Source organism: Pongo abelii, chromosome 15 (genome assembly GCF_028885655.2).
Source record: "Pongo abelii isolate AG06213 chromosome 15, NHGRI_mPonAbe1-v2.0_pri, whole genome shotgun sequence".
Classification (NCBI taxonomy): domain Eukaryota; kingdom Metazoa; phylum Chordata; class Mammalia; order Primates; family Hominidae; genus Pongo; species Pongo abelii.
The window spans coordinates 35,044,671-35,056,522 of record NC_072000.2 but is presented as its reverse complement, the minus strand read 5'-3'; the positions used below and the strand labels follow the sequence as shown (position 1 = coordinate 35,056,522).

Here is an 11,852-nt window from a genome sequence, read left to right as displayed (position 1 = left end):
AGTTTGATATATGACTAATTTTTATTAGAATTTGCTTCGAGAATCATATGTCCCAAAGAAGATAATAATAGATCTATATACATAAACATAGTAACTGATGATAATTTCTATAGGTATTTTTATAATATGTATATAGTTTTTCCTTATATATAAAATAATTCCACAAGAATACTATTTATCAACTATGTAGAGCCAGCTTGCTGGGTAAATTCAATTTCTTGAATTAGACAAATAATCTTTTTTTTTTTTCTTGAGACAGACTCTCGTTCTGTCACCCAGGCTGGAGTGCAGTGGTGTGATCTCGGCTCACTGCAACCTCTGCCTCCCAGGTTCAAGCAGTTCTCCTGCCTCAGACTCCCGAGTAGCTGGGACTATAGGTGCACACCACCACGCCCGGCTAATTTTTGTATTTTTAGTAGAGACGGGGTTTCACCATGTTGGCCAGGCTGGTCTTGAACTCCTGAGCTCGTGATCCACCCACCTCGGCCTCCCAAAGTGTTGGGATTACAGGCGTGAGCCACCACGCCCGGCCGACAAATAATCTTAAATTATGAATCTTATTACAAATTATTTGGGTCTTAATGTTGTCTTGTGTGATTACTATTCCAACATTTAACTTTGAAGAAGATGATCATCCTTCATTAGTTTTCATATCAAATATATATCCAACTGGTGAATAGGATTTCTGTGGGGGGCCTTATATGCTACTCCTAAAGAATGAAGCATCCCTGAATAAAAGCACTAACTTACTTTCTTCAGTTACCTGTCAGCATGTAAAACAGTTGAATTTCCTAAAGACCTTGTGGCAGAAGTTGAGGGTTTGTATAATAGTTAATTAACATGGCCCTCCTCCTCAGTCCTAGCTCTGGCTTGACCTATCCCATTCTCCAAGTTTTGGCTCATTTTTAGAACTCAGCTGGAAGGTCATTAACTTTTGCTTCTTCACCTTGATAGATTAACTTTGTGATTAATTTGGCTTATGATAGTGTTTCCTGTGGTTCCCATCAGGGACTTTCTGGCAGGCAAACATAGATGAGCAGACCAAGGACTTTCTTTTAATTCCTTTTAGCCCGACTTTTATTGATTCCCCACAAACACCACCTTCCCACTTCTTAAAGTCTGCTACGGATTCCATTATCCAGAACCTGCTGTCCCTGGCCACTGCAGGTGTGTTGCTGCCTGATCCTCCCCCTCTCCACTGGAACCTTCCTGTCCTGGTGCTCACCCCTTCAGGGTCACATCCTTCCTGCCTTTCAAGGTGAAAACTATATTAAAGCAATAGCCAGAGGCGATCTCCAGGGTCTTCTCTCCCACCCCAGGTTACAGCATCTTAACACTGACTTCCTGAAGTCTCTTTCCCTTTTTTATGAAAACCAGAAGAATGATTTTCATAAAATCAGAGGATAAATAAGACAAACAACAACAACAAAAAGATAAAATCAGAGGATAACCCCTAAGAGACCCCCTAATATAACATGTTCATTTTCCATAGGAGAAAAGCACAGTCCAAAGAGGTTAAGTGGCTTTCTTATAAAATATTACAGCAAGTTTGGAACAAAACCATAAAGCTTATGCACACATATAAAGCACTGTATTTCTTCATCTGATCAGAGAATGAGGATTTGGGAGGGGCCTTAGGAGTCCTTGTTAGGTATGAACACAACTGCAGTCATTTCTAGTGTCAAGCATTACCAAACACATAGTTTCAGATCTACCTTTGTTCAGTATTCCTGCTTAGAAGCACCAGCCCTGAGTTTAACAGCTTCTTTCTAGGTTAAATGCCTTGCTCTTACTTGCCATCATAGGTCAAGATCTGCTACTCTGTTTTTAAGCACTTCTTGAACTGAATATTTATAGTGGTAGTTTGCTACTGGGGGAAATCCTATCCATTGCCAAAAGTTCTCATTAGAAATTTAGTGCTAAAAGCTGTCACAGATTACAGCAAGCTCAGCAGTATATTGACAAATAATGCTTGATAGACTACAAAGTGGAAAGCTGTATCACAAAGGGCTAGCAGATCTTTTGTTAGAGTAGGGTATCGGTGTCATCTCAGGCTTCAGATCACATTGAAATCAACAGAGTGGAAGCTGTGCCTACCCATGAATTTTGTGACATGAGCTTGCCACATGTGAAGCCTAGTCTCCTCAGTGGTTCCATCAACATTGAGCAACCTGGCATGACTGGAGTAGATCACTAATAACAAACTTCCAAAGCTGCATTTTCCAAAGTCTGATCCCAGGAACATTCGTTCTAAAAGTTATTGATATGCATTCCTTTTTTTAAAAAAAAGATATTATATTCCAAATAAGTCTGTGAAACATTGCATCAAATGCAGCCCACTAATATACATAACAACTCTCTAAGAAATGGCTATAATATATTAATATGTAGTGCTTCTCAGACTTATTTAAGAATGCTTTTTTTTTTTTTGAGATGGAATCTCGCTCTGTCGCCCAGGCTGGAGTGCAGTGGCGTGATCTCTGCTCACTGCAAGCTCTGCCTCCTAGGTTCACACCATTCTCCTGCCTCAGCCTCCCGCCACCACACCCAGCTAATTTTTTTGTATTTTTAGTACAGACGGGGTTTCACCATGTTAGCCAGGATGATCTCGATCTCCTGACCTCGTGATCCGCCCGCCTCAGCCTCCCAAAGTGCTGGGATTACAGGCGTGAGCCACTGTGCCCGGCCAAGAATGCCTTTTTAAAGGAACTCCTATTAACCTCTTGAGGTGTACAATCAAGAGGAGGACCCTAGAGTTCCATGGGTACACTAGAATTGCATTGTTGGAGTAATACTGTTCTAATATCATTGAATTTTACAATTTCAGAAATAGAAGTAATCTTAAAGGTAATCTATCATTTTCAGTTTCCCAAATGTATGCTAGTTGGAACCAAAAATCATTGAATTGGTTATATTTGAACAATAAATTATAGCAGGATATCACATATCAAGTTAAATAGCTAACCACTGGCTTACTTCATTATTTTTACATGTACCATTAAATACCAACTGTCATACTTCTAAAAATGTTTCATTTATTGGTGGGAAAATTTTTCTGTTATACAAAGCCTAGAAAATGCAGTATAATGCTTTATAGTGGTGAGTATAAAATAAGTAGGCAGTATATCAAATTCTCCATTCTTTCATCAAATATCTGAAGAGCACCTTCTGTATGTAATATATAACATGCTAGTTATATATTATATCTCAAATCCTTAGAACACCTCAGGGAAGGAGATAGTATTCTCATTTTACAAGTGAGGAAATTGAGCTTCTGAGATATAAAGTGATTTTCCCTAGGTCGTGCCTACTAAGTTGTGTAATTAGAATTTGAACACAAGTCACCAATTCCAAAGCGATGTTCTTTCTGCTACCTATAATACAGCTTCTTTATTGTGACTCAAAATTTCCATTTAAAATTAAACAAAGTATAATCAAAGTATAATGGTAGTTGAACAGTGGGACACATTTCTATTTGGTTAAGATGATAACACTGGTGTTTGTTTCAGAGCGCTGTCAGTTGTTAGCACCAGGTGGAAAAATTCGGATTCTACATCTCTAGCTCTGACTCCTCGTCTCTAGCTCTGACCCCTCTTCTCTAGCTCTGACCCCTCGTCTAAGCTGTAGTCCCTCATTTCCCCTTGGATGTCTTACTGTCACCTCAAATGTGAAATGTTTAAAATTAAACTCATTATTTTCCCCTCCAAATTCCACCTTCTAATTTCATTCTCTTAGTCACTTAGCTTAAAGTCTGGAGCCATCTTTGAATCTTTTGTAAAACTATTAGTTGGACTCAATGATACATAATATCCCTTCCAATTCTGAAATTCTAATGTTGTTATTCTCATACTGCGTACTCAGGCAAAATGAATTTCTTTCTCTGCTTTGAGCCTGCTAAAAGGTCCAGAGTTTTTTCAATATCTAATAGCGTATATTCTACTCATCCATCCTTACGTGTCCTCCAAAGCCCATTTTAAATGTCATCTCTTTAAACCCTTCATGAGCCTCCCAGCTGTACTTCATAGTAATTGCTCTCTCCTTCAGGATCCTATAATAGTTTTGCTCCTTTTTTAGGGTACTTTACAATACCCTGTATACATGTACACAATATATATCTCGCATATTATTCTTTACATATACATATACACACTGTATATATACACACTATATACATACATGATATACACACTATATATATGATACATGTTTTAGGTACTATAAGTAATATATATAACAAATATATATGGTATATAACATATAGTGTGTATATATATAGGGTTTTATAAAAATTAATATATAATGAATATATGAGATATATAACTAATCCATATATTGTATGAATGTATGTGTATATAGGGTGCTGTAAAGAATATATAACTATTAGTTTTATATATATGATTATATATAGTGTGTGTCTAATCTATATAAAGTTATATAATTATTAGTTATATATATGATTATATATAGTGTGTGTCTAATCTATATAAAGTGAGATAAGGGGGATGCTTGGCAAGGGATGTTTGGGTCTGTCGTTGAGCATTGTCGGCAGGGTTTATGGGCTAGGCATGATCACAGGGTGTGGGAGTGATGGTAAGGAAAGAAAGATGAGAGGGGGGCTTGAGATGGCTAATTTGGGGCTTTCAGAACCTCAGTGGGGTAAGGGCAGTATCCTCCAAAGGAATAGATGGCAGCTGTGGATGATTGCTCACACATAGCAGGGTTGTTCAAATAAGTAAATATCTCAAGGATAATGGGAGCCAGGCTTCTCTCTGTAGGAGAAAGTAGTTATAAATGTGGAAGGGCAAAAACTAGAATGAACTGTATGATGCTGGATTGGAGGTTTTACTGTGAACACATGATTTTAATATATATTGTTAGACAAAGAAATATAGCTGTAAATGTGTGTGTAAGGATACATATAAAGATGTGCTGTATATGTGTATGAATGTATAAATATTCCCTAACTGCATCCACTGAGACAGGCTGGGCTATGGATATCTCAATAGCAGTGAGCATACCTAGTGCTAAATACCATTCTCCACTGTAAGGAATCAGGGCTCCTGAATAAATGATTACATCCAAGGCTGGAGCAGGATGAGTATGAAACATCTAATTGCCCTAGTAAATAGGGGAGTGCTGAAAGAATGATGGGGATGTGTCAAAAGGCCACAGAATGGTAACCTGTTAATGTTGAATCTGGATTATGTGTATACGGTATGTAAAGCTCTTTTAATTATTCTGTATTTAAAAAATATTTTACAATAAAATGTTTACAGAATCTAAGGCCGGGGCCAGGCGCAGTGGCTCACGCCTGTAATCTCAGCATTTTGGGAGGCCGAGGCGGGCTGATCATGAGGTCAGGAGTTTGAGACCAGCCTGACCAACATGGTGAAACCCCGTCTGTACTAAAAATACAAAAATTTGCCAGGCATGGTGGCACACGCCTGTAATTCCAGCTACTCAGGAGCTGAGGCTAGTGAATTGCTTGAACCCGGGAGGCGGAGGTTGCAGTGAGCCGAGATCACGCCATTGCACTCCAGCCTGGGTGACAGAGCAAGACTCCATCTCAAAAAAAAAAAAAAAAAAAAAAAAGAGAGAATTTAAGGCTGGGTACAGTGGGTCACACCTGTAATCCCAGCACTTTGGGAGGCAGAGGCGGGTGGATCGCTTGGGCCCAGGAGTTCAAGACCAGCCTGGGCAAAATGGTGAAACCCTGTCTCTACAAAAACAAAAACAAACAAAATTAGCCAGGCACAGTGGCACACCCATTGTCCCTGCTACTTGAGTGGCTGAGGTGGGAGAATCACCTGAGCCTAGGAGGTTGAGCCCGCAGTGAGCTGTGATCAGACTACTGCACTCCAGCCTGGGTGACAGAGTGAGACCTTGTCCTCTTGTCTCAAAAAAAAATTACACACACACACACACACAACACAGAAGCTAGAATGAATATGAGACCTTGTCTTCTCGTCTTAAAAAAAAATTGCACACACACACACACACACACATCACAGAAGATAGAATGAATGGGGCCCCTACCCACCAAACTTGGGATAATTGAGCATCAAAATAAATAATGATAGAGACAGAATATTGGCTGGTGTGGTGGTGTGCATGCCTGTAGTCTCAGCTACTTACTTGGGAGGCTGAGGCAGAAGGATCACATGAGCCCAGAAGTTCAAGGCTGCAGTGTGCACCATGATTGCATTATCGACCTGTGAATGGCCACTGCACTCCAGCCTGGGCAACAAAGGAGGCCCTGTCTCAAGGAAAAAAAAAAAAAAAAAAAAGAGAGAAGAAAGAGAGAAAGAAACAGACTATAAGTCGTTTAACAAAATAGAAACCTCTGGATCCATATTAATTAATATAAATACATTAATTGAAGATTTGATGAGAAACAAGATATTTACAAATATCTTGAAAGGAGAGTTTCAGAGTCTCCATCACAAAATACTTATTGATTTACAAAGGGGGGGAAAAAAAGTAAACACACTGGAGAAGCCTAACAGACATCACCTTATTAAAGTAAACATCTGTAATGAGAGAAGTTAAAATCGTGCCACCTGATAGGGTGCCATGAGAAGAAAGCAGCAACACTTCTGGAGTCCTGTCATACCTAGCTGAATGTAATCATGAGTAAATATCAGACAGACCCCAAATGAAGTCCATTCTACAAAAATAACTGGCCAGGAATCTTTAACAGCATCAAGAATATGAAAGGCAAGGCAAGACTGAGAGTTCCAGTTTGAAGAATAGGAAAGATACATGATAAGTAAATACAATACTTGATTCTGAACGGAATCTTTTACCATAAACAATATTATTGGGACAACTGGTAAAACGCTGAGTTACGTAAATGTTTTGATTTTGATGGTTATATTGTGATTATGTAGAAGGTGCTTAGGGACAATGTGGCATGGTGTCAGCAATTTAAATCTCAATTCAGGGAAAAAAAGTTCTTTGTACTATACTTGCAACGTTTTTGTAAGCTGGAGATTGATTCAAAATGAAACTTGAAAAATGACATTTAAAACGCTAAGTGTAGTGGGAAAACGCACATGACTCGAGGTAAGAGGCTGTTAGTCTCAGTTCTGCCACTGACTTACTATGTGACCTTGAGCAAGTCACTTTACCTCAGTCCTCAGTCAAGGCTCTCTAGGGTCCCTTCCACGTCTAACATCTACCCCCACAGCACTGGCCCAGCCTGAATTTCTCCAGGCCCTTTAGATGTCCCAGAGCTGCACCCAGACTCTGGCTTGCGATAAAAACAGACAAAAATAGTTGCGGCCGGAATTTCCGGACTGAAAAACCGCTGTCCTAATCCTAACTTGGGCCGCAGTTTCCATCGCTCTTTCGACGGTGAAGCAGTCACGCCTGCCAGAGTGGGCGCTCGATGGCTCGGCGGCCAGCTGGTGGGGCCTTGGACTAGCGGCGCGGCACAGGGCGCGCTCCCAATCGCTAGCTCCCGCCGTGCTCGCCGCTGCGAGCTTTCCGGCCACGCCCCGCGCGCGCCCCGCCCACCTCACTGCCTCGCTGTCGCCGCCGCCGGCAATTCCAGATTCTGCTAGGGTTAGCAGAGCAGCTGGTAACGTTGCTGGACCGGGACACGGGCTCAGCTGAGGAGGACCCCCAAAAGCAGGCAGTCGGGGATCCGGGGAGCGGGGACACCTCCGGGCGCGAGGGGGCTGTGTCTGGGCTGCCTGTTGGCTGGGAAGGAGGACGCACCGGGGCCGCAATGTGAGTTGAGCGCTCGGGGATCCCGAGGGTGGTCGCGGCAGCGATGTGATCGCGAAAGAAGCCGGTGGGAGAACCGGTCGAGGGGCTAGGTGTCTTGACCCTAAGGGCTGGAGTCCGCCGAGGAGAGGCTGACTGGGGCACGGGGTTGGCTGATGAACAGCGCGGTCCGTTCTTCCTCCTGGGCTACGGGAAAGTCTGGCTTCACCTGTGCACAACAGGTAGGCGTGGACTCTGCCCGCCAGCGGGAGCCGGGGTCACCGGGCGTGTGGGGAAGGTCAGGAGTTCGGAGCCCGCCTCGCCAGCTCGCCGCTCCCGGGACCCGCCCTGCGGCGTCCGCAGCGCCAGTGGTCAGCCAGGAGCGGGGCCCCAGCCCGGCCTTCGGACGAGCTTCCTCAGAGGGCCGTTCGTTTTCTGCAGGAACCCTCAAGGAGAGTTCCCAGAAGGGAGCAGTGGAGAGTGTGGATATTTGCCTTCTGTTTCAGTTCTCTCCAGGAAAGAAAGCTTTTCCTTTGGTAGCATTTGCTTAGTGTGAGGAAACATTTTCTTTCACCCTACTCTCGGCCAGCGCGGCGTTATTTCAAGTGATTATAAAGTCTTTAGAAACTTTATAAAGCGTTTTATAGTGCTTATTTATCACGGTAATGGATACCTCTGGCAAGTTGGGATAATTTTCTTGACTGTCAAGTCAGATAATAATAAAATGGCTTGAGCTCCTACATTAAAGGTCATAGTTATCCATTGTTTTTATGTGCATTCATTTATTGAACAAATATGCAGCACTGTTTTTGGGCTAGGCGCCCTTAAGGAATTTACAGCCTGAAAGATGTTAAAAGTTTAAGGAGGAAAAAAAGGGGCCCACAAGTACACTTAAGAACTTCCAGAGAAAATACTCCCAGTGAAATTACTTAAGCTGTAGGGAAAGCAGAAGTGTGGTTAGAATTGAGCATTAGTTGGATGGGGAGAGGAGAATTTTGTTTCATTTTCCAAACATTTTAGAAAGTATGTCTTTGAGAAAGTGATTTTAGATAAAGTGTCGAAGCCGAGATTTGTGTTACATTTTAATACCATTGACTTTTTTTTCCCTTAACTGGTAAGCAGGCAGGATTTATAATATAAGAATAGTGACAGTTGGAGAATACTGTAGTATGGATTTGTTGTGCCTTGGAATGTAGTTGTTTTACCTAGATAACTATGGAATAGGAGAATAAGAAAAGACTCCTCACCTGAAAGTCAGGAGACCCGAATTCCAGCTTAAGTTCCCTCCACTGTTTATGGATGTTAGATTAGGTCACTTTTTTAGTATTATTCATTATTGTATCTGACTTTAGTCACAGAAAATACATGACTCCAAAGTATCTTTTTAATTCTTAAATTATTAATTAAAATTAACTACATTAAACTAATGAATATATTATCTACAGAAAAAAATTACTTTTTTACTTGTCTTTAACCAATGACTTACCTTTCTTCCTGCGTTGTTTCAAAAAGGTTGAGGCAGTTTATAATAATCTTTCTTAACTATGAATAACATAAGGGTTAAATTCTGGATTTTTTAAATTCTAAAATTATTCTGAATTAAGTGTTTAATGACATCTGCATTTTTTAAAAGAGCTCTATTGAGTCTTGTGTGGTTCATTAATTATCCCATAGTATAATTGAAGAGTTTGAACAATCCTTTAATGAGACCACAGTCCTCATATAAATAACACTTCTGCTTTTTCAGGAGACATTGAGAAACTGTTATTAAATCTCATTTGAGAAATCAGTTAACTGGGGCCAAAAAACTTAGTAAAGACTTGACTGTGTCACTTAATTAGTTCCCTTGTCTAGTTCTAGTGTTAAATTTTTGAATTAAAATAGTGCTCAGCGATCTACAGCCTGTGGGTCAAATCTACTCTGCTGGCAGTTTTATAAAAGTTTTGTTGAACACAACAATGCTCCTTCGTTATGGCTGTTCATGTTTTGTTTTTGAGTGGTTGTGATAGAGACCGTATGGCTCCCAAAGCCTAGAGTATTGTCTGGTCCTTTACAGAAAAAAATTAGTGGACCCCTGAACTAGAACTCTTAAGTGCTTAATCACTAAATCTTTTGTAGGAGGAAATAGATTAAATTCAGTTTTTATTCTTTTGTTTGTTTGTTTTTGTTTTTATTGAGACAGAGTCTGGCTTTGTAGCCCAGGCTGGAGTGCAGTGGCGCGATCTTGGCTCACTTGCAAGCTCTGCCTCCCCAGTGCAAGTGATTCTCCTGCCTTAGCCTCCCAAGTAGCTGGGAATTCAGGCATGCGCCACCACGCCCGGCTAATTTTTGTATTTTTAGTAGAGACGGGGTTTCACCATGTTGGCCAAGCTGGTCTCGAACTCCTGATCTTAGGTGATCCGCCCACCTCGGCCTCCCAAAGTGCTGGGATTACGGTTGTGAGCCACTGCGCCCAGCCTCACTTTCACTTATTAATCTTGTTTTTTCATTATAATGTCAGGTAATTGTAGGATTCATAAATGCTTCTGGATCTGCAGTGTGTAATGATAGAGGAGGGGCATGGTTTTTCTGCTACATTTACCTAGTATAAAGTTTTATAATTTCGGCAACTCTAGCCTTTCTTTTTTGAGATGGAGTCTCGCTCTGTACCCCCGGCTGGAGTGCAGTGGCGCCATCTAGGCTCACTGCAACCTCCGCCTCCTGGGTTCAAGCGATTCTCCTGCCTCAGCCTCCGGAGTAGCTGGGATTATAGGCGCGTGCCACCACGCCCAGCTAATTTTTTTTTTTCTTTTTTTGAGACAGAGTCTCGCTCTGTCACCAGGCTAGAGTGCAGTGGCGCGATCTCGGCTCGCTGCAAGCTCCGCCTCCCGGGTTCACGCCATTCTCCTGCCTCAGCCTCCCGAGTAGCTGGGACTACAGGTGCCAGCCACCACGCCTGGCTAATTTTTTTTGTTTTGTTTTTTGTTTTTGTTTTTGTTTTTTTAGTAGAGATGGGGTTTCACCGTGTTAGCCAGGATGGCCTCCATCTTCTGACCTCGTGATCTGCCCACCTTGGCCTCCCAAAGTGCTGAGATTACAGGCGTGAGCCGCCGCGCCCGGCCAACTCTAGCCTTTTGTAAGCCTAGGGAAGAGGAAGAGTTTTTATATATTTCTCTAGCAACTGTGTTATTTTAAGTTATAATTTAGATCTGGTATGGGAAATTTTTTTCGTTTAGTAAACTTCTCTCTTTTTACTATGTCATTCATAGGGTTTATCATAAGCAGCAGTAAGGTACCTTTACTCAAAACAGTTTTTTTGTTTTATTTATTTGTTTATTTTTATTTTATTTTATTTTTTGAGACAGATTCATTGGAGTATACTCAAGCGATCCTTCTACCTAAGCCTCTGAGTAGCTGGGACAACAGGCACATGCCACCATGCCCGGCTAATATTTTGTACTTTTTGTAGAGAGGTGGTTTTGCTATGTTGCCCAGGCTGGTCTCGAACTCCTGGGCTCAAGGAATCCCCTCATCTCGGCCTCCCAAAGTGCTGGAATTACAGGTATGAGCCACCACATCTGGTCTCAAAAGAGTTTTTTAAATAGGAATCTAGTGATTAAAATCTAGTGATTTCTAGTTGGTCATAAGGTCGGACAGAATATTATTGGAAGTGTAACTGAACAAGAAATCAAACATATTTACAGTGAGAACCAAATGGAAAGTTGGAACTCTTTTTAAACAGATACCGAACAGATTGAAACAGGAGTATATATCCTGAATCATGCTTGGGCTTTTTTTTTCTTTTTTTTTTTTTTAATGGTAACAAACACAAAATATTTATTTCTAGAAAAGAAGCATAATATGGCCATATTAAAGCACATTTTAATTATTTGCCTAAGAAATTGGAGCTGGGTATGTGACAAAAATGAAGGAAAACTTGAAGAAGGTGATAATTTTAAATATTTAAAGCTGTACATATACTTTTGCCAATCTTAAAACCATCGACCAGACGCAGTGGCTCATGCCTGCAATCCTGGCACTTTGGGAGGCCAAGGCGGGCAGATCACTTGAGGTCAGGGGTTTGAGATCAGCCTGGCCAACAAGGTGAAACCCCGTCTCTACTGAAAATACAAAAAAATTATCCGGGCATGGTGGCCGGTGCC

General features: G+C 41.4%; 1 protein-coding gene and 1 long non-coding RNA gene across 23 annotated transcripts in view; one reads left to right on the top strand and one right to left on the bottom strand.

The window, feature by feature from the left end:
* Nucleotides 1–6,135: 6,135 nt before the first annotated feature.
* LOC129049740 (uncharacterized) lies at nucleotides 6,136–7,314 on the bottom strand. The gene is made up of 2 exons (XR_008513030.2): nucleotides 7,131–7,314; nucleotides 6,136–6,256 (listed from the first exon to the last, which is right to left on the bottom strand). It is a non-coding gene; the product is annotated as an uncharacterized LOC129049740 (long non-coding RNA).
* Nucleotides 7,315–7,490: 176 nt separating this feature from the next.
* The window catches only part of HEATR5A (HEAT repeat containing 5A), a 141,898-nt gene continuing 137,536 nt past the window's right edge, over nucleotides 7,491–11,852 (top strand). For 11 of the 22 annotated variants that reach the window (XM_063715825.1, XM_063715821.1, XM_063715823.1 and 8 more), the window contains exon 1: nucleotides 7,544–7,734. The gene's annotated coding sequence lies outside the window, so the exon portion shown is untranslated. Of the gene's footprint in view, nucleotides 7,735–11,852 lie in introns of all 22 variants that reach the window. The other 11 variants (XM_063715829.1, XM_063715819.1, XM_063715830.1 and 8 more) reach the window with 4 other exon arrangements.